This window comes from Schistocerca cancellata, chromosome 1 (genome assembly GCF_023864275.1).
Source record: "Schistocerca cancellata isolate TAMUIC-IGC-003103 chromosome 1, iqSchCanc2.1, whole genome shotgun sequence".
NCBI lineage: Eukaryota > Metazoa > Arthropoda > Insecta > Orthoptera > Acrididae > Schistocerca > Schistocerca cancellata.
Window position 1 is genome coordinate 322,338,384 of NC_064626.1, and position 26,197 is coordinate 322,364,580.

Sequence of the window (26,197 nt, forward strand, 5' to 3'; positions counted from 1 at the left end):
ACTAATGACCTCAGCAGTTGAGTCCCATAGTGCTCAGAGCCATTTGAACCATCCCAAAAACCATCAACGTAAAACTTTGCAAAATTTTATTGTTGTTAAGAAAAAGTTTAACTGTGAATTACGTAACTTCAGTCAAATGAATTAAAGAATAACGTCAGCTTTGCTATTAAAGAATAACGTCAGCCACTTATTATGACAGTCCACCAGCAGCTAATAGAGTATAGTAAAACAGAGTAAGTATATTCATGTCGCAGTTCGATGTAGCAGTCAGATGGCGATCCAGTAACAGTAAAAAAGGCAAGGAACAGTTTTGGATTATTGCAGGTAACGACTAAGGGCCACGACGGCGACACATTCTGTGTTTCGTCGAAATAATCAGCAAATCACTTTTAATAAGCAGCATTTAAATTTGTATGCGAAGATTGAACTTATTATTATTGAGAAAGAGAATTAATTTCAAAGGGAAGATTTCATTTGTTATTATTAAGCAAGAGATAGAAATCCTACGGGAAGGTTTCATATGTTATTGTAGAAGGGAAGGTTGCGTAACAAAATAGATATAGAGGAGGAGGGAAGGTTTAACTGTTCGTGACCACATACTGGAGGAACGAATACTTTTGTGTGGCGGTAAATGTCGCTCGTCTCTAGGCTGATAGAAGACCGAAGTGGCTGTGTATATATCCTGTAATGAAACAGAGCACGATTACTGGATCACAATGTGATCAAAATGTTTAAAATTTCACGACGGAAGACAGTTCACACACAGCACGAGCTGCGTGGCTCCTCAGCTGGAGCTGTTCGATTCTCGAGGGAGGGCGCCGGGCCCGGCAAGCCGGCAGGCGGAAGCTGAAGATGGGGCTTAATCGACAGCCACGCCATTGCCGTTATTAATTGCCCTCGGCGGACAGCGTGACACCGATTGCCATTGACCCGGACGCACAACGGCGCTATTCACATGTAAATGGCTGCGGTGTGGTTGCGGCAGCCGCGGTCGCTCTGCATAGCCGTTCGGCGTCCCGTAATATTTCGCGAACACGCAGGTTCAGGACCTAACAGTCCAAGAAGCAATACTGAGCAAAACATGGATCGAACCCTGCAGTTTTGAGTTATTTCAAGCCGACAGTGTTTTGTCTGCCTCTCTCTTTGTCACAGCGAATTTCGAAACCGTCTTGTGACGAAAAATGTGTAAGTGACGGATTAGAGACTGAATTAATTTTGCTTCAGTGTATCTCAGGTTTCAGTGTTTTTTTTGTATGAAACTAAAGTAGCGTGAAATGAAACTTGTTTAATAATTTTGAGTCGCTGTCATAAATTCCCAATACGGAAATACTTACTTCAAAAAAAGTTTTGCATCAACTCGGTTTCGAGAGTTCCGGAACCTGTACAGAAAATCGGAATAGAGATCAACATAAACATCATTTCCGCCTTTTTATTGCTAATGAAAACCACACATTGCATGTTGTATCACCACACGGCGAGACCTTCAGAGGTGGTGGTCCAGATTTCTGTACACACCAGTACCTCTGATACCCAGTAGCACATCCTCTTGCATTGATGTGTGCCTGTATTCGTCGTGGCATACTATCCAGAAGTTCATCAAGGCACTTTTGGTCCAGATTGTCCCATTCCTCAACGGCGATTCGGCGTATATCCCTCAGAGTGGTTAGTGGGTCACGTCGTCCATAAACAGCCCTTCTCAATCCATCCCAGGCATGTTCGATAGGATTCATGTCTGGAGAATATGCTGGCCACTCTAGTCGAGCGATGCCATTATCCTCAAAGAAGTCATTCACAAGATGTGCACGATGGGGGCGCGAATTGTCGTCCATGAAGACGAATGCCTCGCCAATATGCTGCCGATATGGTTGCACTATCGGTCGGGGGATGGCATTCACGTATCGTACAGCCGTTACGGCGCCTTCCATGACCACCACCAGTTACGTCGGCCGCAAATAATGCCACCCCAAAACAACAAGGAACCTCCCTCCACCTTGCTGCACTCGTTGGACAGTGTGTCCAAGGTGTACGACCTGACCGGGTTGTCTGTTTGATATCAATCCTCAGCATTCCATTCGCGATGTTGTTGGGTCCATCTGTGTCGCGTGCATGGTGTCGTGGTTGCAAAGATGGTCCTCACCATAGACGTCGGGAGTGAAGTTGCGCATCATGCAGCCTATTGCGCACGGTTTGCGTCGGAACACGACGTCCTGTGGTTGCACGAAAATCATTATTCAACATCGTGGCGTTGCTGGCAGGGTTCCTCCGAGCCATAATCCGTAGGTAGCGGCCATCCACTGCAGTAGTAGCCCTTGGGCGGCATGGGCGAGGCCTGTCATCCACAGGTCCTCTGTATCTCCTCCATGTCCGAACAACATCACTTTGCTTCACTCCGAGACGCCTGGACACTTCCTTTGTTGAGAGCCCTTCCTGGCACAAAGTAACAATGCGGAAGCGATCGAACCGCGGTATTGACCGTCTAGGCATGATTTGACTACAAACAACAACAGCGGTGTACCTCCTTCATGGTGGAATGAATGGAACTGACCGGTTGTCGGAACCCCTCCGTCTAATAGGTGTCACTCATGCATGGTTGTTTACATCTTTGGGCGGGTTTAATGACATCTCTGAACAGCCAAAGGGACTGTGTCTGTGATACAATATCCACAGTCAATGTCTATTTTCGGGAGTTCTGGGAACCAGGGTGATTCAAAACATTTTTTGATGTGTGTATATATCCAAGGAAACTGGTATGGACCTGGTTTAAGAATTGAACACCACCAACACGAAGTACTTACGGGGAGATGGTGAAAATGGAGCTTCTGACTGGCTGCAATGAAAGTCTATTATGAAACCTCAACGAGCAGTTCCACGGACCCTGAGCAGCTTCGACAGGCACTGTCGTGTGCCATTCGGAGCTACGTGTAAAACATTATGAAAGAGAAAACCACACCAGCCTCATACTCATTAAAAGGAAATATATAAGTCCATTTGTTCCAGTTTCCGTATGCCGGAAAAGGAACTCTATCTGTGGCCAGGGCGCTAGTGCAAGAAAAAGAATGGAATAGACTTTAGTTTTCCTTGTACAGTGACACATGGGAAAGCTCGTAGTTGTTTAAAAGTACTATTAGTACCTCTAGTTTTTCTGATCTTTCACATTCTTCGATTTAGTTATTCTTTTCAATTTATTTCTTAATGTATCTTTTTTAATATAATTTTCCTTAGATTTATCAAATTACATTTATTGCATGTTAAGAATCAGAAATACGACACATGGTGACTGTGCACCTGTTCGAAATTCTCTGGAACCAGAAGAGCTGCTTGCTGAGAAACGGAAGGTAAGAGTTTTCGTCAATATATATAAGCAATATTTTAATAAATAAACTATAAATTACAAACGTTATAAAAAGTGAAATTAATGTGCGTGAAAGAAACAAGAAAGCAGGAGACAGTAGTCAACCGAGCAGTCAGGGCTCAGCTCACGTTGAATCAAGGTGAGAATCAAGCTCCATTATTATAAAATATCAGAATTCGTTAAATTACCTTCGAGTCTAAACCAAAGAGATAATGGAAACAACAGGAAAATTCAGAAGCAAAAAGTAACGCGCGCTATTTGTAACACATACCGAAAGCAAGCAGATGCACATAAAAATAAAAACGGCGAATTGTTTTGATGGGCATTAGCATTTTGTTTCAATAATTTGGAAGTTTTTTGGAGAATAAATTAGGAGTTACGGCCTGTTGAACTGCTAGACAAGGAACATTGCAGACCGTGGTGTGTGAGTTCTTTTGGACTAATATCCCACCCACTGATGCTACATAGTGCTGCGTGGATCTTGGATTCGTAAAATACTTTCTGAAGGTTTTATCAAGATGCAAATACACTCCTGGAAATGGAAAAAAGAACACATTGACACCGGTGTGTCAGACCCACCATACTTGCTCCGGACACTGCGAGAGGGCTGTACAAGCAATGATCACACGCACGGCACAGCGGACACACCAGGAACCGCGGTGTTGGCCGTCGAATGGCGCTAGCTGCGCAGCATTTGTGCACCGCCGCCGTCAGTGTCAGCCAGTTTGCCGTGGCATACGGAGCTCCATCGCAGTCTTTAACACTGGTAGCATGCCGCGACAGCGTGGACGTGAACCGTATGTACAGTTGACGGACTTTGAGCGAGGGCGTATAGTGGGCATGCGGGAGGCCGGGTGGACGTACCGCCGAATTGCTCAACACGTGGGGCGTGAGGTCTCCACAGTACATCGATGTTGTCGCCAGTGGTCGGCGGAAGGTGCACGTGCCCGTCGACCTGGGACCGGACCGCAGCGACGCACGGATGCACGTCAAGACCGTAGGATCCTACGCAGTGCCGTAGGGGACCGCACCGCCACTTCCCAGCAAATTAGGGACACTTGCTCCTGGGGTATCGGCGAGGACCATTCGCAACCGTCTCCATGAAGCTGGGCTACGGTCCCGCACACCGTTAGGCCGTCTTCCGCTCACGCCTCAACATCGTGCAGCCCGCCTCCAGTGGTGTCGCGACAGGCGTGAATGGAGGGACGAATGGAGACGTGTCGTCTTCAGCGATGAGAGTCGCTTCTGCCTTGGTGCCAATGATGGTCGTATGCGTGTTTGGCGCCGTGCAGGTGAGCGCCACAATCAGGACTGCATACGACCGAGGCACACAGGGCCAACACCCGGCATCATGGTGTGGGGAGCGATCTCCTACACTGGCCGTACACCACTGGTGATCGTCGAGGGGAAACTGAATAGTGCACGGCATCCAAACCGTCATCGAACCCATCGTTCTACCATTCCTAGACCGGCAAGGGAACTTGCTGTTCCAACAGGACAATGCACGTCCGCATGTATCCCGTGCCACCCAACGTGCTCTAGAAGGTGTAAGTCAACTACCCTGGCCAGCAAGATCTCCGGATCTGTCCCCCATTGAGCATGTTTGGGACTGGATGAAGCGTCGTCTCACGCGGTCTGCACGTCTAGCACGAACGCTGGTCCAACTGAGGCGCCAGGTGGAAATGGCATGGCAAGCCGTTCCACAGGACTACATCCAGCATCTCTACGATCGTCTCCATGGGAGAATAGCAGCCTGCATTGCTGCGAAAGGTGGATATACACTGTACTAGTGCCGACATTGTGCATGCTCTGTTGCCTGTGTCTATGTGCCTGTGGTTCTGTCAGTGTGATCATGTGATGTATCTGACCCCAGGAATGTGTCAATAAAGTTTCCCCTTCCTGGGACAATGAATTCACGGTGTTCTTATTTCAATTTCCGGGAGTGTATTATACTGAATATATTTATTGTTAATTTATCCATAAAAATGGACTAGCGTGATGTTTTTTTTAACAATACTTGTCAGTCTGCTGTCATTATCATCTAGGATTAACACAGGCGGAAGAGAAGTTTTAAAAGATCTGCGTACTTCGTTAAATATATCTCAGTTTGCACAAGAGCCTCATGGAGATCCTAACTGCAGTATCAGACGTACAAGAAAGTGGTAGCGCATCAGCGGGTGGTTTTTACTTACATCTCGCGATATGGACGTTACAGTTACCTCGCCGCGCGGTGTGGCCGCGTGGTTTGAGGCGCCGTGTCACGGACTGCGCTGTCCCTCCCGCCAGAGGTTCCAGTCCTCCCTCGGGCATGGGTGTGTGTGTTGTTCTTAGCGTAAGTTAGTTTAAGTAGTGTGTAAGTCCAGGGACCGATGACCTCAGCAGTTTGGTCCCTTAGGAATTCTCGCACATTTCAACATTTCAACAGTTACCTCACAGAGGGACTCACTGGAAAGGGTTCATTTGAAAATGTAATTTCTGTTGAGTCATGGTGGTCCTTCCCATTCCTCATTATCCTCTAGATGGTTACTTATTCTACAATAAAATCTTTTTTTTTTCCACAGAACTTTTTCTCTCCCCGGAACTGATTTTTTGATTACGTTATGTTAGATAATTAACATTCAATGACTTATCCACTTCCTAAACAAAAATACTGGCATACTTCTTTTACATTTCTGTCAATAGGAGTAATTGCTCACATTCTGACAAATTTGTGTTCGCTGATAATTTTGTCAAGGATTTCTTTCCTTTTTATTCTTCGCTGAGTTTTACACCCTCACAGATAACGTCCTCCTTAGTCGTGTTTGCTAACGTACGTTCATGCAGTGGTTCTCGACTCTGAGGGAGCCGTTTCGAATACTGCTTGTGGAAGAATTTTTCCCCTCTTGTGTGTTGTCGCGAGTCGACTAAGTTGATCCCTGACAGTTGCAGTGAGCTGGGCACGGCAGCTTCGCGGGCCTGCCTCAGCCAATAACGTTACGCGATTTTGTAAACGCCTCTGTGGTTCGCCTGCGGCCTTTAGCGCTGCGCAGTTCAAAGCTGGCAACAGTGCTGCGAGCTTTCGGGGTCTTGTTGCGCCATCTCGATTATACGCAGCTGAATGTACCGCTCATGATCTCCCAGCCAACAATGCGGTACAAATCGTTCTTTCCTTTTTCATATGCGGTTGATGACTACCATGGAGTATTTTTCTGTGTTTTTAGCTGTTCTAATCTAACCGAGGGGCTTATGTATTCGACTTGCGCTTTCTGTGATTCTGCGCATCTGTAACTCTCTTCCATCCTGGCAAAGATCTCACTTGCACCTTCCTGTCAGTGTTGAGTTGCATCAAGTTTTATTCCCACTTCGAAACATGTGGGTAAAATGTGTGTTCTGCAAGATTTTCATCAACGCAGTGAAATTTTTAGTCAACGATCCTGCAGTATATCTATGAAATATTTAACACACCGAGCGAGGTGGCGCAATGTTTAACGCACTGGACTCGCATTCGGGAGGACGACGGTTCAATCCCGCGTCCGGCCATCCGGATTTAGGTTTTTCGTGGTTTCCCTAAATCACTCCAGGCAAATTCCGAGATGGTTCCTTTGAACTATTAGCCTGCAGTCCAGGTATTTGATTTTAGATTGGCCCTGCTCTCATTCAAGTTCAGTCTGTGCTTGTTAAAGAAAGCCTTTTTCTTTTTAAAAAAATGATATTCGGTCTTTTTCTTTACTGTTTGTGCTACCGCTTTATAGATGAAATTGAAGATTTATTTCTCTTCAAATGCGTCACAGCATTAGTGCATGACGGTTATTGTTTAAACATTTACCACTGATCTCGATTTCTTCATCCTTCATTATACATCGTCCGAAAAATCACTTAAGATGCGAACTGAACAATTTGGACTTCTCAGTGATCGTCTGAAACTTTGCCTCTTATCAGAAACTTTGTAGTCTGTGTTACGTGACATAAAACAACACGGAAATGTGATACAAAAACGAAGACTGATGCCTGACTGCTACTATAGCCAGTAGACGTACGTACAGTAAGTTACCAGCATAGTACTACCAAAACACATTTACACGGTAGCATCCTTTTTGGTACAAAATACGCTGTAATTTTATTTTATTTATTATGCGGAGATGCAAATGTTTTGATCCTCATGAAGACTCTGCCAAACCAACAAATTAGTGATTTTAATAAATTAAATACACTCCTGGAAATTGAAATAAGAACACCGTGAATTCATTGTCCCAGGAAGGGGAAACTTTATTGACACATTCCTGGGGTCAGATGCATCACATGATCACACTGACAGAACCACAGGCACATAGACACAGGCAACAGAGCATGCACAATGTCGGCACTAGTACAGTGTATATCCACCTTTCGCAGCAATGCAGGCTGCTATTCTCCCATGGAGACGATCGTAGAGATGCTGGATGTAGTCCTGTGGAACGGCTTGCCATGCCATTTCCACCTGGCGCCTCAGTTGGACCAGCGTTCGTGCTGGACGTGCAGACCGCGTGAGACGACGCTTCATCCAGTCCCAAACATGCTCAATGGGGGACAGATCCGGAGATCTTGCTGGCCAGGGTAGTTGACTTACACCTTCTAGAGCACGTCGGGTGGCACGGGATACATGCGGACGTGCATTGTCCTGTTGGAACAGCAAGTTCCCTTGCCGGTCTAGGAATGGTAGAACGATGGGTTCGATGACGGTTTGGATGTACCGTGCACTATTCAGTGTCCCCTCGACGATCACCAGTGGTGTACGGCCAGTGTAGGAGATCGCTCCCCACACCATGATGCCGGGTGTTGGCCCTGTGTGCCTCGGTCGTATGCAGTCCTGATTGTGGCGCTCACCTGCACGGCGCCAAACACGCATACGACCATCATTTGCACCAAGGCAGAAGCGACTCTCATCGCTGAAGACGACACGTCTCCATTCGTCCCTCCATTCACGCCTGTCGCGACACCACTGGAGGCGGGCTGCACGATGTTGAGGCGTGAGCGGAAGACGGCCTAACGGTGTGCGGGACCATAGCCCAGCTTCATGGAGACGGTTGCGAATGGTCCTCGCCGATACCCCAGGAGGAACAGTGTCCCTAATTTGCTGGGAAGTGGCGGTGCGGTCCCCTACGGCACTGCGTAGGATCCTACGGTCTTGGCGTGCATCCGTGCGTCGCTGCGGTCCGGTCCCAGGTCGACGGGCACGTGCACCTTCCGCCGACCACTGGCGACAACATCGATGTACTGTGGAGACCTCACGCCCCACGTGTTGAGCAATTCGGCGGTACGTCCACCCGGCCTCCCGCATGCCCACTATACGCCCTCGCTCAAAGTCCGTCAACTGCACATACGGTTCACGTCCACGCTGTCGCGGGATGCTACCAGTGTTAAAGACTGCGATGGAACTCCGTATGCCACGGCAAACTGGCTGACACTGACGGCGGCGGTGCACAAATGCTGCGCAGCTAGCGCCATTCGACGGCCAACACCGCGGTTCCTGGTGTGTCCGCTGTGCCGTGCGTATGATCATTGCTTGTACAGCCCTCTCGCAGTGTCCGGAGCAAGTATGGTGGGTCTGACACACCGGTGTCAATGTGTTCTTTTTTCCATTTCCAGGAGTGTATTTAAGTATAAACAATATATTTGCACCGACTTCTGATAATGAACACTAGTACTTAATAATTGCTATCACTGATCACATTTTCGCCGCCCCCGACGGAAGACATGCTTCGTGCGTGTTCCACAGCTATTACGATTTTGAGAGAGGTAAGCTGAAGCTAATTTTTGGCACGCCAGTGTAAAATGTTCAAATTCATCTAAGAAAAACATTCATACATTTCTTGCTTTAATTTAAAATGAAAGCCAACTTGAAAATTAGCCTTTCTGTGACGCTATGTGTGCCAGATAGGTCCGAATCTGTTACCCAAGGATTTCTACTAGCCCTCGTCTTTTTACCTACTTGATCCTCTGCTGCCTTCACTACTTTATCCCTCAAAGCTACCCATTCTTCTTCTACTGTATTTCTTTCCCCCATTCCTGTCAATTGTTCCCTTATGCTCTCCCTGAAACTCTCTACAACCTCTGGTTCTTTCAGTTTATCCAGGTCCCATCTCCTTAAATTCCCACCTTTTTGCAGTTTCTTCAGTTTTAATCTACGGGTCATAACCAATAGATTGTGGTCAGAGTCCATATCTGCCCCTGGAAATGTCTTACAATTTAAAACCTGGTTCCTAAATCTCTGTCTTACCATTATATAATCTATCTGATACCTTTTAGTATCTCCAGGGTTCTTCCATGTATACAACCTTCTATCATGATTCTTAAACCAAGTGTTAGCTATGATTAAGTTGTGCTCTGTGCAAAATTCTACCAGGCGGCTTCCTCTTTCATTTCTTAGCCCCAATCCATATTCACCTACTACGTTTCCTTCTCTACCTTTTCCTACACTCGAGCTCCAGTCACCCATGACTATTAAATTTTCATCTCCCTTCACTATCTGAATAATTTCTTTTATTTCATCATACATTTCTTCAATTTCTTCGTCATCTGCAGAGCTAGTTGGCATATAAACTTGTACTACTGTAGTAGGTGTGGGCTTCGTATCTATCTTGGCCACAATAATGCGTTCACTATGCTGTTTGTAGTAGCTTACCCGCATTCCTATTTTCCTATTCATTATTAAACCTACTCCTGCATTACCCCTATTTGACTTTGTATTTATAACCCTGTATTCGCCTGACCAAAAGTCTTCTTCCTCCTGCCACCGAACTTCACTAATTCCCACTATATCTAACTTTAACCTATCCATTTCCCTTTTTAAATTTTCTAACCTACCTGCCCGATTAAGGGATCTGACATTCCACGCTCCGATCCGTAGAACGCCAGCTTTCTTTCTCCTGATAACGACATCCTCTTGAGTAGTCGCCGCCCGGAGATCCGAATGGGGGACTATTTTACCTGCGGAATATTTTACCCAAGAGGACTCCATCATCATTTAATCATACAGTAAAGCTGCATGCCCTCGGGAAAAATTACGGCCGTAGTTTCCCCTTGCTTTCAGCCGTTCGCAGTACCAGCACAGCAAGGCCGTTTTGGTTATTGTTACAAGGCCAGATCAGTCAATCATCCAGACTGTTGCCCTTGCAACTACTGAAAAGGCTGCTGCCCCTCTTCAGGAACCACACGTTTGTCTGGCCTCTCAACAGATACCCCTCCGTTGTGGTTGTACCTACGGTACGGCCATCTGTATCGCTGAGGCACGCAAGCCTCCCCACCAACGGCAAGGTCCATGGTTCATGGGGGGGGGGAGGGGGGGGCGTAAAAAGAGATAAGTTCATCTAAAATGTAAGTGCATATCTACATGAATAAAAAAATATTTTTTGAGAATTATCGAAAGTTACGAGAATTGCGCATGACATAGTTCGTGGTAAATCGTTATTTGTGGTTTACAGTTATTTTAGCGCGTACTATAACAAAATATATCGTGTTGCATTTAGTTTACCTTTCTAAAAGGCGTGTAAAATAACGCGTTTTTCGAGTTTGTTAGTGACCACAACGTCAAATCGTGTCAGGGAAGCAGTAAATTTTGCCACTAGTTTTTCTGTGGCCATAGCAGATATTTCTTTTTGATTGTTAATCACTTCAGTTACTAAAGTCAACACGTAACACTTGTACTATATCTGACCCATAAGTTAAAAGAGAATCAGCAATTTTAGCTTAAAGTTGTTTGATTACTGTTCTGTAAAATATTGTGTAACGAAACACTCTGTTGTCAGGAGAATAAGTACGTAGTTGGGAACATTTTTTACGTTTTCCTTTGCCATTTCATTTATATTTATGTTTATTCAGTGACAATGATTCATTACAGTCATTTCAATATTGTTTCAAGTTCTGGTGAATACATTTAAACGAGTGCCTAAGAGCGATTTTATTCCTTTTAACGCTGTGATGCGTATTTTAGCTGATAAGAAGAAATATTAATACTTTGTTCTGTTAGACTTGAGGGCTTCCCAGACAAAGGAGTCGCACACTGACTGATCAGGTGACCTGGGTGGCCAGCAAGGACCGCGGGCAGACTGATCTCTGCTGACAATTCTGTTGGGCGTGAATATTGTGTAAATCTGCTCCAAGGTTCGGTCGGCTTAATGAGCAGTTGCTCTATCCTGTTGGAAGTGACCGGGTGTGGTTATATGCAAACATTCATGTCCAATCGCATCCACTCGTCCGGACCACTTTTATTTGCCCCACCCTGTGTTTGACCACGAACGGTAACCGTGCAGTGCCATCAATACATGCAAATCGTGGTTAAAACAGTGCTCTGCATAGTCGTGAGTGCATTATGTCGCAGATAAGTGACTTCTAGAGTGGGTAAACTGTTTGTGCTCGTGGGATGGGTTCTTCCGTAACCAAGAAAGCTGAAGTGATTGGTGTTACAAGCGAGACCGTATCGAAGATTTATATCGCATGCATGGAAAGCGGAAAAACATCATCCGCTAAACCACAACGCGGCTGAAAGTGCGTGTTGTGTGAAAGTGACAGACGGTCAATGGAAAGGACTCTGGCGAAAGATAAGAGGACGACAGCTACAAAAGTCAGTGTAGAACTGAATATCGCCAGGCGAACGCTGTCAGCACCAAAACAACGCGAAGAGAGCTCCATAGCTGGTAACTGCAGACCGAGCTGAAATTACATGACCACACATCAGCGATGGAAATGTCCTTAACAAAAAAACGTTGCGCCGAGGCCATGGAACCTGAACTATGCTGCAATGAAGGAAGCCATGTGGCCGGATAAGTCTGGTTTCACACAGATTCCAACTTCCGGCTGAGTTTACGTCTGGAGTACGCCGTTCCAAGCCTACGATGCGAACTGATTTCTGCCAAGAGTGAAACACGGCGGGAGTTCTGTGACGATTTGGGCATCCATATCATGGTATTCCATGGTCCCCATAATTACCAAGGTCGCTTTACTGCCAAGCATTATATGCACATTTTGGCTGACCAGGTCCATCTCGAGGCACAATATTTGTTCCGCAGTGGTGATGCTGTGTTCGTAATTACCGTTTGTCTCCATAATAATAGGCGTTGGCAGCGGGATCGCTGCGTCATCTGCATACGTGTTTATCGTTTAAATTCAAGAAGTCGCTGTTTTGATGCTCAAGGTTGATAATCGATGTGCGCTGTCTTTGAAAATGACTAAGTATTAGGTACACACATTGCAATAGTCGTAATGCACTCTCAAATTTACACTCATGCTCATAAATTAAGGATAATGCTGATACAAAGTGAAGCAACTCTCTGGTGGGCGGATTGCGGGTTTAAATCACCTCGTCGTTTGACCATGCGGTGCATTTGACCTTCGGTCGTCACACTGTGGCGCTGGCAGCAGCCCACATAAGCAGAGGTGTGTTGGTGCATGTCAGAGTACGGTTCTGCGAGTAAGTGTGCAGACGTTTGCAGACGTGCTGATGGTGACTGGGTTTTGAAAATGGCTCAAACAACACATATTGAGACGTTATGAGGGGTAGAATACTAAGGCGACTGGAGGCTGGTTAAACACAACAGGTCGTAGCACGGGCCCTCCGTGTGCCACAAAGTGTGATCTTAAGGTTATGGCAACGATTCCAGCAGACAGGAAATGTGTCTAGGCGCTACAGTACGGGACGTCCAAAGTGTACAACACCACAAGAAGACCGATATCTCACCATCAGTGTCCGCAGACGGCCACGGAGTACTGCAGGTAGCCCTGTTTGGGACCTTACCGCAGCCACTGTAACTGTTGTCTCCAGACACGCAGTCTACACACGACTGAACAGACATGGTTTATTCGCCCGGAGACCTGCAAGGTGCGTTCCACTGACCCCTGGTCACAGGAGATCCCATAAAGCCTGGTGTCAAGAACACAGTACTTGGTCATTGGAACAGTGGTCCCAGGTTATGTTCACGGACGAATACAGGTACAGTCTGAACAGTGATTCTCGCCGGATTTTCATCTGGCGCGAACCAGGAACCATATACCAACCCCTTAATTTCCTTGAAAGGGACCTGTATGGAGGTCGTGGTTTGATTGGGGGGGGGGGGGTGCGATTATGATTGGTGCACGTACACCCCTACATGTCTTTGACAGAGGAACTGTAACAGGTCAGGTGTATCGGGACGTCATTTTGCACCATTATGTCCGCCTTTTCAGGGGTGCAGTGGGCATGAGTGTAGATTTCGCTCCACTTGTTTAAGCCGCGTGGTTTAAGGCACCTTGCCACGGTTCGTGCGGCTCCTCCAGTCGGAGCATGGATGCGTGTGTTGGGACTAGCGTAAGTTAGTTTGAGTTAGATTATGTTTTGTGTAAGCCTAGGGAACGACGACATCATCAGTTTGGTCGCATGGGAGCTTACCACCAAAAAATTGTCCAGTTATTTAAAAGACAGTAGTGGACGTCGCTACCGCCTAATTGTGTCGAGTTTGAAACAACTTCCATTTTGGAATAAGTTTTGAGTAGCTAGCCTTTTCGGTGTGTGTTGGTGGTCTACACAGTCGTGGCAGGTTGAGGCCGAAAAATATTTTATCGCACGGAATGGAACTGTGAGTGATTTGGTTCCTATGTGTGTGATTGAACTATAGATATGCAACTTCCTTTCTACTTATATTGGAACCGATGACCTCACTGTTTTGTCCCCTCTTCCATATCAACCAGCCAACCACTTACATTACAGCTTGTGCATACATCATATACAGTGGTGATTGCGAAGTAAATGAAACGTTTATAGATAATTATTTACCACATTGCAATATGTGCTGTTTATTGGCAGTTATACTCGTCGTCAACTTCAAAGTCACTTTCAAAAGTTAATTTCATCACAGCACCCAACGACGATATCGGCCATGTCTTCGGTAAAATGTCGATGGAAAGCATTAACTTGTTTCAACATGCTGATAGTTAACGTTTGTGTGTGATGTGATCAGTACCCAAACTAATCACGCTGTAACGTAATAGCAACTTGAACTGAGATGATCGGGACTGTCTAATTGTTGATGTATTTCATTGGTGGTGGAAGCAATGTTTAATTAAAGCGGTTTAAAATTAATTTACAGTTTTCACAGAAACTGCTACCATCTTGGTGTACATGTTGTGACTGACAATTCGCAATTTTTCATAAACACAACTTTTATTGGTGCAAGTTCACAAGGTTGATGACTGAACAACAAACGAAAGGTAACAATAAAGACGCCGGTAAGTCTCCTAATTGAGGCAAACAGAATTTAACTTCTAATTTTCCACAAAGGTTTGTGGCAACACACACACACACACACACACACACACACACAGTAACAGTCCAATTCCGAGACGAAGACGTAATCTTCAAAGGTCGCACTACACGAGATCGGCATCCGGCGTGAACTGAACTTTGGGGCTGGTTCTAGCCCCTAAATAGCTCTCTCCAGCCAGTCAGGTTTTGGCGTAGTGATACTTCCTGCAGGCCGTGGCTCGAGCACCCCCTGCAGGGAGTAGTGCTCGGAATGTCTGTTTCCATTATTTTGTATGTAAATAGCCAGTGTTTACCATGGTGCTTTTGGTACACTTTGGGCATAGACAACCTCGTCCTCTGTGGTGTAATATGGGTTGCCGGCCCTCAGGGGCTACCTCGGCTCCGGTATAACAGTACATAAGAAACGTTAAACCTTTACTATGCAAATTGGCTTCGTATAATAAGAAGTTCAGTTTACAGAAAACTGTCAGGGCATTTACAAAATAATAGCATGGAATTCTCATTACTTCGCATATATTGCTCTATGGGAACAGGTAGCTTGTGATCTTAGTACATTCCATAGACATGAAGAACTGGCGAAAATTTTCCCTTGTATAGTGGATGAGTGCCACAGACGTTATATGTGAATGAAATTTCTCGAAACTAATAAGGTTTTTTAAATGACGTCACGGTGGTCTTACATTAAGTATGATGTCACATACCGTATTTTACGGATTATAAGCCGCTACGGACTATATGACGCACTTTAAGCAATTTTTTAAAAAAAATAACATTTTTATTTTTTATTATTAGATTGCAAAGCAAGACTAAAAAAATTCTTACTTTATAAAAGCGACCTGACCTTTAAAATGCCTGAAAATCGTCATCTAAACTTTCTTCTGCTTCTTCTTCTTCTTCTTCTTCCTCTTTGTTCATCGCTGTCCTCTTCATATATGAGGTGGTTCTCACTGCCATCGAGAGCGTTACTTATGCCGCACTTCTTCTTCTTCATCCTCTTCATATATAAGATGGTCTTCACTGCCATCGAGAGCGTTACTTATGCCAGCTTCTTGAAAGATTTCACAATAGTGTCTTCTCTCACTCTAGACCACGACTGTTTTATCCACTGACACTTATTTTTTCTATTACGAAATTAGCTATTGTACTGTTAGTGAAAACACAAATCACTTTCAATTCAAGTTCACTAACACCGTATACTGCAATGACACATCATAGGCTAGACAGATCTCTGGGCATGTGATGGCAGTGAGGTAGGAAGACAGTGTTAGCAAGCTTGTGAATCCCTGCAACTCATGTTCGTCGCATCGGTGCACTCCTGCTGCCAGTTGAATCCAGTGTTATCATATATAGATAGGTTTCCCTCCCAATCGAACATATGGCCATTTTTAAGACTGGCGAGAATTTTAAATCAAACACTGGTCATTTTATAATAATTTCGAGTACAAGATGCACCTAAATTTTCGAGGCAATTTTTCGAAGAAAAAAGTGCGTCTTATAGTCCATAAAATACGGTAATCTTGGGTTGTTTACGACCTTACAGATGGGTGGATGTTAGGGCAGTTGGCTGGATTTGACAGTGTGAGTGGTGTTGTAATAGTTTACACAATGCATGTGTTGAAAATAAGCACATGTTAAGAAAATTATACATGATGGGACTCAATCCCAGATTCTTACAGGTATAAGATTGTTAGGGTAGCTGGCTGGATTAAAAAGTGGGGAGGGCGTTGTACTTAGGTGTTTGTAGGTACTCGTATTTGGTGTTTGGTATTTTCATTGCGAAATTCCTGTTGTATTGCATGGAAATTAAGAAAAGTTAACATGGCGGGGGTAGACCTAAGAACCTTTTAACTAAAAAATTGATTGGCAACTGGGTAGTCTTGTGAAGAAAGGTTATCTACTAAGGAGACTACATACGCTGAGTGAAAGAAGAAGAATGGAGGGAAGAAAGGAAGATTAGCATTTAACAACCTGTCGACATCGAGGTCTTTAGAGACGGAGTGTAAGTTCGCAAATTTAGAAGGATACGGAAGGAACTTTTCAAAGGAACCACCCTGACATTTTCCTGCAGCGATTTTGGGAAATCATGGAAAACCTAAATCTGGATGGCCGGACGTCCTTCCGAATGCGAGTCAACTGTGCTAACCATTGCGCCACCTTGCTCGGTGGTAATCTCGCAATGACATATCACCTTGGATTGTCTTAGGACTGCGTATTGCACCAAGGCTGTTTATGAATTTGGATTGCACTAGGATAATTGAATGAAAGTAAAAGTAGGTTAGGGAGAAACTGGAACTAGGGAGAAGTCATGGTGCTACACCCATTTTCTGAACCAACAAGTGCGATATGCTGGCCTTCACTGAAACTTAAACGGAGCCATTGAGGCTCAGTTCACCTATGGTAAACGTGCTGTGCCTCGTTTTGCGAGGAGGCAATGGAAGAGGGTGATGGTCTATAAATTGTCTGTAGTTCCGACGTGTGATGAATAATGGCAGTCCTTAGGTAAATGCCAGCAAGGGATGGGAAGGAACACCACTCCAGGTACACCAGTGTGTATTACTGGTTGCCTCATCCATAATGGTGAAGAGGCTATATCGGCAGCCATTGACCAAGTAGGGTGTATCAACAGCGGGTTATGGCGCTCGTTGGGACAAATGATGACTGTCGTCTGGGCTCCGAAATCATACTTGTATCCTTCCAGTGACTGGCGTAAGACTGGGAAGACCAGTCTTGCTCATTGTGTTTCAACAAGGCTCACAACTGAAGAATTGTCTCTAGAGTTGACAGTGGCTTCCTAGTTCTGAGTTAAGTGGAAGAATTGACCAAAGATTTTGGATGGTTCTGTGACAAGCTAGGCTAAGACTTCTTAGACTTGCATCATAGGGTTAAGAACAGTGGACTCCCCGTAAATGGGTCAGGTGTGCACTACACATTAGAGGCTGAAACCGACGTAGCTTACTTACTGTAAGGTGCACGTAAGCGTTTCTTGAATTAGGCGACTCCCTATCCGGCACAGGTAACGATAGCTGTAGGAGAGTCTGAAGTTTTAGTGTAAGATCCGAAGAAAAACTCCCCACAGCAGAAACATTCGCAATAAAATGAAACTCAAATCCACTGAGATAGGTACTGAAGCTATGCATAGCTATGGTACCTATCTCAATGGGTGATTATTTGAACAAGACTCAGTATCAGGGGTGAGCATAAACTTATAACTGGAATCTTCTATCGTCCTCGAGACTCATCTCCAGATCTAAATGAAATTTCCACAAAAAACTCGGATCGCTAATACAGTAATTTCCTCAATCACAGTGTAATCATCGGAAGAAACTCTAACCAGCCAACAAGCACTTGGGATAACTGCAGTTTTGTAATGGTGGGAGTGACAAGATCTCCTGAAAAACAATACCAAATGCCTTCTCTTAAAACTACCTAGAACCGATAGCCCATAGCCACAGTGATGATGGAAATTTATTGGGTCTAGTGGCAACAAATAGGTTCAGCCTCTTTGTGGATGCCAATATTGAGGGTATTAATGACCGTGATGCAGTTTCAGCAGCAAAGATTACCGAAGTACGAATGGGAACTTAAACGAGTAGAAAGATTTACGAGTATATGTCCAGTAAACTAGATAAAAGAGATAGTAGCGTCCTATCTCAATGAGGAACTTGCAACATTTGGGTTTGGACGAGAGCATGCAGAAAAACTACGGTTCAAGCTTAAAGGATTAATTGACCATACACTGGACAGATATGTAGCTTTTAGAACAGGCCATGATTGTAGGACTCTCCATGGCATACAGTCATTGTAAGGAAACTTGTAAAGGAACAGAGAGAGCTGCATAATAGGTGCGAAACAAAGCATAGGCCTATAATAACGAAATACTGAACGAAACGTATTAGGCTGTGAAGAGGGCAACACGTGAAGCTTTCAACGACTGCCGTAGCGGAATACTATCGGAAGATCACTGCTCATCTGTAAAGTCTGCTGGTGGCAACAGAGTCAGTGTCTAGACACTAATGGACGAGGCAAGAACTGAAATTAAGGGCAGCAGAGCAAAAGAAGAAATGGTCCAAAAATGGTTCAAAAGGCTCTGAGCACTATGGGACTTAACATCTGAGGTCATCAGTCCCCTAGAATTTAGAACTACTTAAACCTAACTAACCTAAGGACATCACAGACACCCGTGCCCGAGGCAGGATTGGAACCTGCGACCGTAGAAGCAGCGCGGTTCCGGACTGAAGCGCCTATAACCGCTCGGCCACACTGGCCGGCAAGAAGAAATGCTGAACTTCTTTTTCAAATGATTATTTACCCAGAAAAATCCAGTAGTATTGCCCCAAATTAATTCCCAAACGCCCGCATCTCGTGGTCATGCGGTAGCGTTCTCGCTTCCCACGCGCGGGTTCCCGGGTTCGATTCCCGGCGGGGTCGGGGATTTTCTCTGCCTCGTGATGGCTGGGTGTTGTGTGCTGTCCTTAGGTTAGTTAGGTTTAAGTAGTTCTAACTTCTAGGGGACTTATGACCACAGCAGTTGAGTCCCATAGTGCTCAGAGCCATTTGAATTCCCAAACAACCGCAAATACGAGTAAAATGAATGTTAGTATTAGTGACGCTAAGAAAGAGCTGAAATTGTTAAAATTGAACAAAGCTCTAGGGCCTGATGGAATCACTTTCAGATTCTATGCCAAATTTGTGTCTGAGTTAGCCTCTCTTTTAATTGTTAATATATCCTATATCCTTCGGACAAAAACTCGTGCCCAGTGGTTGGAAGAAGGCACACGTCACACCCGTCTACAGAGAGGTCAGAAGAAGTGGTATACAGAACTACAGTCCAATATCATTAGCATTCATTTGTTGCGAAATCTTAGATCATACCCTGAGCTCAAATGTATTAAGGCATTCAAACAGAATGTTTTCCTCTGTGCCTACCTGCGTGGACTCCGAACACACCGATCATGTGAAACGTAACTCTCGCTTTTCTGATATGACATCCTCAAAGCAGTTGGTGAAGTCAGTCAAGTAGATGCAGTCTTTCTTGAGTTTCAAAACTCTTTTGACTCAATGCCAGACATACGCTTGTTAGTGAAAGTGAAATCGTATAGGACATCAAGCGAAATTTGTGTACTGGACTGAGGATTTGTTGGTAGAAAGGACACAGCACGTTATCTTTGATGGAGAGTCATCTAAAAACGTAGAAGTAGCCTCAAGTGTGCCACAGGGAAGTGTGTCTGGACCCCTGCTCTTCGCGTTGTATGTTAATGACATTGCAGACAATATAGCAACCTCAGATTTTTCGCAGACTATGCGATTAACTGTAATGAAGTATTGTCTGGAAAAAGTTGTGCAAACATTCAGGGCTCGTTAAGGTTCCGAAGCGCTCTAACGATTGGGAGCTTGGTTTAAATGTTCAAAACTGACCACTGAATCATTGTTGGAATCGGTTAACTGGTACAGATACGTGAGGTTAACACTTTTTGGGGATGTGAAATGAACGATAACATAGGCTCAGTCGTAGGTAAAGCTGGTTCATTTGTAGAGTACTAGGGAAATCAGTCTACATAGGAGGTCCTTACGAGACACTCGTACGACCTCGAGACCTCGTACTGCTCAAGTGTGCGGAACCCGTAGCAGATAGCAGTAACATGGGCTATTGAACATATACGAAGAAAGGTACCAATGGTGACTGGTATGTCTGACCCAAGGGAGATACTGAAAAAACTGAACTGGCAAACGCTTGAAGATAGGAGCCAACTATCCCGTAAAAGGCTACTTAGAAATATTCAGGAAGGAAATTTAAGTTATGAATCTAGGAATATACCGCAACTTCATACGTATCGCTAACGCAGGAATCATACAACAAGAGTAGACTTATTACAGAGATTACAAAGGTGTTTCAACCATCATTCATCTCGCTCTCCATACGTGAATCGAACGGAAAAAGGCCTTAAAACATAAAATGGCAAGTACGCTCTGCCATGCATTTCATAATCGTTTGCAGAGTTTAGATTTAGATATTGATGTAGACCTTAAGATTAATAATATTTAAAGGTGGTGACTGGTTGCGGGGAGTGTATACATCCTTTGTTTCATGACAGTCACCCAACACTAAACTGCCAATATAGCTAGCGATTAGTTAAAGTATCATGTTGTTAGACGACGTGTCGGCTCGCCTATATGGTAATTAATTATTTTTAATTAATTCTAAATCGCTTCTTGGAGGTCTAGACAATTCATAACTTGGTTGATTTCCGATGTGTTTTAAACTGTCTAGTTATTGACTTCCCTGCTTGAGTCGATGGAATTGGTAATTACCTTACTTGTCTGAAGAAAGTCGCAAGCTCCATCTGTTCAGTTCGGCTTCCAATCAAGTTGATGTGAGTTGGTGTATGCGAATTATTGGCTGTCAGTTGAAGGAGTGACGTATTGCATCAATCGTTGGTTCTTTGGTAAGAGAGGTGTAAATTATCTGACTGGTGTAGGGAGGTGTGGCTCCGAAAAGTGCCTCCTAAGAAGAAGCGGTATAAGTGATGGGATGTGTAACATTTTTCAGAATATTTTGGAAACTTCAGGGAACAGATCTTTCAGATATATACACTCCTGGAAATTGAAATAAGAACACCGTGAATTCATTGTCCCAGGAAGGGGAAACTTTATTGACACATTCCTGGGGTCAGATACATCGCATGATCACACTGACAGAACTACAGGCACATAGACACAGGCAACAGAGCATGCATAATGTCGGCACTAGTACAGTGTATATCCACCTTTCGCAGCAATGCAGGCTGCTATTCTCCCATGGAGACGATCGTAGAGATGCTGGATGTAGTCCTGTGGAACGGCTTGCCATGCCATTTCCACCTGGCGCCTCAGTTGGACCAGCGTTCGTGCTGGACGTGCAGACCGCGTGAGACGACGCTTCATCCAGTCCCAAACATGCTCAATGGGGGACAGATCCGGAGATCTTGCTGGCCAGGGTAGTTGACTTACACCTTCTAGAGCACGTTGGGTGGCACGGGATACATGCGGACGTGCATTGTCCTGTTGGTACAGCAAGTTCCCTTGCCGGTCTAGGAATGGTAGAACGATGGGTTCGATGACGGTTTGGATGTACCGTGCACTATTCAGTGTCCCCTCGACGATCACCAGTGGTGTACGGCCAGTGTAGGAGATCGCTCCCCACACCATGATGCCGGGTGTTGGCCCTGTGTGCCTCGGTCGTATGCAGTCCTGATTGTGGCGCTCACCTGCACGGCGCCAAACACGCGTACGACCATCATTGGCACCAAGGCAGAAGCGACTCTCATCGCTGAAGACGACACGTCTCCATTCGTCCCTCCATTCACGCCTGTCGCGACACCACTGGAGGCGGGCTGCACGATGTTGGGGCGTGAGCGGAAGACGGCCTAACGGTGTGCGGGACCGTAGCCCAGCTTCATGGAGACGGTTGCGAATGGTCCTCGCCGATACCCCAGGAGCAACAGTGTCCCTAATTTGCTGGGAAGTGGCGGTGCGGTCCCCTACGGCACTGCGTAGGATCCTACGGTCTTGGCGTGCATCCGTGCGTCGCTGCGGTCCGGTCCCAGGTCGACGGGCACGTGCACCTTCCGCCGACCACTGGCGACAACATCGATGTACTGTGGAGACCTCACGCCCCACGTGTTGAGCAATTCGGCGGTACGTCCACCCGGCCTCCCGCATGCCCACTATACGCCCTCGCTCAAAGTCCGTCAACTGCACATACGGTTCACGTCCACGCTGTCGCGGCATGCTACCAGTGTTAAAGACTGCGATGGAGCTCCGTATGCCACGGCAAACTGGCTGACACTGACGGCGGCGGTGCACAAATGCTGCGCAGCTAGCGCCATTCGACGGCCAACACCGCGGTTCCTGGTGTGTCCGCTGTGCCGTGCGTGTGATCATTGCTTGTACAGCCCTCTCGCAGTGTCCGGAGCAAGTATGGTGGGTCTGACACACCGGTGTCAATGTGTTCTTTTTTCCATTTCCAGGAGTGTATTTACATCACAAGTCGCTCGAACTGTACAGACTCAAGGAATATGTCTTGTGCTGCGCATCTTGAGTCGGTAGATATATTCATCTAGTTGTTAACATCTGTAGTCGCCAATAACGAAGTGAATCCCTTGGAGAGATGGAAAAGGTTTCAACCGTGTACACACGACGCCTTCTGCTTTAGCAAGCCAATATATGAATATTGTCGTGGATAATGTCTCAGCTGAGCATCTATTTTGAAAAAGCAGCAACACCATTACTGAAAAAAGAAATTGTTTGTGTGTCACTTAAATATAAAAGATCCTTCTTTTATCTTTGGACTGCCTCCAAAGTATCGTATTATAATAATTCGCCGGGCTGGCTGTTGTAACTTGTCTTAAAACATCCTTTTGTTTCGTTTCCGCTGTGTAGCTATATTCAAGTGCTTTTAACCGTTAAAGGTAGCCAAATGCACCGCGTGTCACACTATCATTATTCACGGTATACGCGCACATGTGTTTATTCAGTAATACTTGTACCATCAAGTACGATTTTTCCGTTGAAAAATACGATGTCTGGACGGTAGTATATTTGTTTTGCGAGTGTAAACCGCAATATGCACACAAAAATTGATGTAACTGTCTCTTTGTCAGTAGAGGCAGAAAGGGCTATCTAAAGAAACATGAAAATGAAACTTCTCATTTTTAAAAGCAAGTCTTATATGACTTTTTGCACAACTTCAGATTTGTTAAATGTGTTCTTCAAATTATCGTTTTTTGTTAGTATTTAAATAGATACTGCTTTAGAAACTCTCAAATATCATCACTGAGTGAAGATATTAAGTAGAACTTTGAGAAATGTTAGTAGTGATGATTTCTTAACACTGTTTTCACCCAGAGAGGTGGCGCAGTGGTTAACACACTGGACTCGCATTCGGGAGGACGACGGTTCAATCCCGCGTCCGGCCATACTGATTTAGGTTTTCTGTGATTTCCCTAAATCGCTCCAGGCAAATGTCGGGATGGTTCCTTTGAAAAAGCACGGCCGACTTCCTTCCCCTTCCTTCCCTAGTCCGATGAGACCGATGACGTTATTGTCTGGTCTCCTCCCCCAAAACAACCCAACCCACTGTTTTCAAATTAGAATAACTGTTCTCCCTCTGATATTTGTATTAATATAAGCTTTACACAAATTACGAACTCCACAAATATAGTTTAGCTTAAAAGCAATGAAAATATTGAAACATTTTTAGTTAAACACATTTCTTAACAAACTGTAAGTAGCCTGTTTAGGTTTTTATGTTGGTAACGCCACGTAGCGCTCTGTATGAAAATCACTGACTGTACTGTGTGCAGTCTGTGGCTGATTTGCATTGTTGGAATATTTGCTATTGTAGTGTTGGGCAGTTGGATGGGAACAGCGCGTAGCGTTGCGCAGTTGGAGGTGAGCCGCCAGCAGTGGTGGATGTGGGGAGAGAGATGGCAATATTTTGAGAGCGGACAATCTGGACGTGTGTCCGCCAGAAAAAGGAAATTTGTAAGACTGGATGTCGTGAACTGATATATTTTGAACATTATTAAGGTAAATATATTGTTTGTTCTCTATCAAAATCTTTCATTTGCTGACTATGCCTATCAGTAGTTAGTGCCTTCCGTAGTTATAATCTTTTATTTAGCTGGCAGTATTGGCACTCACTGTATTGCAGTAGTTCGAGTAACAAAGATTTTTGTGAGGTACGTGATTCATGAAAGGTATAGGTTACTGTTAGTCAGAGTCATTCTTTTGTAGGGATTATTGAAAGTCAGATTGCGTCGCGCTAAAAATATTGTCAGTTTTTTGATGATCAGAATAAGTAAAGAGAGAAATGTCTGAGTACGTTCAGTTTTGCTCAGCTGTTTGAAAATCAAATTAACGTAAGGGGTTTACCAGCACAGTAATTTATAATTTTCCAAAGGGGACGTTTCAAAATCTTGCGTGAAAATCAACAGTGGCTGACCCTGCATTTAACAGATTTAAATAATAATAGTTTTCTGTTTCTAAGCGAACGATTTTTTTCAGGTAAGAATCACCATTTCTGAATTTTCGAAAATTCAAAGTGTCGAGAATATGGATATTTTCATCTATGATAGATCGTCCGCATCGCTATTAGACGATTTAGCACAGTGCCGACATACGGGTACTTCAGAAAATTGTAGCTTTTCTATCTATATATCAAACTCTTTAAAAGGCTCAGAAAACGCAATTACCAACCTTGAGGCGTGGTGCTCGTGGAAGAAGCGGGACAGCACGCAGAGCGGGCTGCCCACTTCCAGGGCGCGGTGCCTACCTACGGGCAGGGTCGCGGTTTCGGGCTCTCCATTCTCGTGCGACTTCCGCGCCTCGGCGCGGCGACTTAGGTTTTCGTGCCGAACATTAAGTTCTAATTACAATCCGCTATATGGCCCAGGAACGTTAGTTCCGGCTTTTGCAGTGATTACTACTTATTCCCTGCGAAGAAAGGGTGGGAGATGGCGGTTAGGGGAATGGAGGGGCGAGCGGAAGACATGCAGATGTGCACTCGCGTAGCGCTTAGCGCCGCATTAGGTCTGCAAATTGCGCTGAAGCAGCGCGTTATCGGAGGGCGATTACTTCCTGTTAGAGGAGCTTTAGCGGTGAGCCTTCTAGGGGGAAACCGCGCCGCGCCGCGTTATTGGCTCGCAACATTCCGGGGACGACATCGCTGAGGTCGGCTCGTCCTTTAAATCCATTTGGGCACAGTCGTGAGCTCTGTCTTTTGTAGCAAAATTGCAGATACCCACGGAATTCTCCGAACTCACAAGGAATATGAGAAGGAAGTAGAAGTTTACAAATTAAAAACAGCGAGTTTCATAATTAATAGTAAAAACTTGACACGGGTGAAACTGTACGATAATACAAGGAAGAACATCCCAATAAAAATGATTGCGCAAACGAACCGTTTGCGAAACAATTACTGATGCGCGGTTACGAGCCCACGCTGACTTCAGTATGAAATAGTGCCCATGTTAGTACACTCGTATCTGAAATATAAAATATTCGATTAAGTCCCCATTTAACTTGACTCAACTCTCCTTAACAAGGAATAGAATTCTACTTCAACACCTCACATGTTTCAATTCAGTGTACTCTAGTGCCTATTAAAGGAGATGTTCCCTTGTCAACCTTGCGTTTGGATGCAGTGCTGCGCCCTTTTCTGCCGTGAGATACCAATTCTTGGAAACACCCCCGCATTATCTCCTGAAGCTTGAAAAAACTATATACAATTCGCTTCTCCAGTTCTTCAGTTCTGTCAACGGGAGTGATGTACTTCTGAGACGACTAGAAAAATCCATAAGACTGAGGTTAGAGGTTTTGGAAACCCAGCTATCCATCTTGGACGATATTGGCGCGTACTAACTAGGATAGGATGTCCATTCATCCCGTTTTTCCCGGAACATACCTCTTTCTTCCACAATGTGCCGCTGTTCCGATAGTTTTCTTGGAGAGCTCATAGGTCCCTCTTTTTTGTGATTCCACTTGGCTAAAGCATAAAGGGCGATCAAAAAGTTACCTTTTGAGGGCGTTGCTGCAGCGTATATGTAACGTAGCGC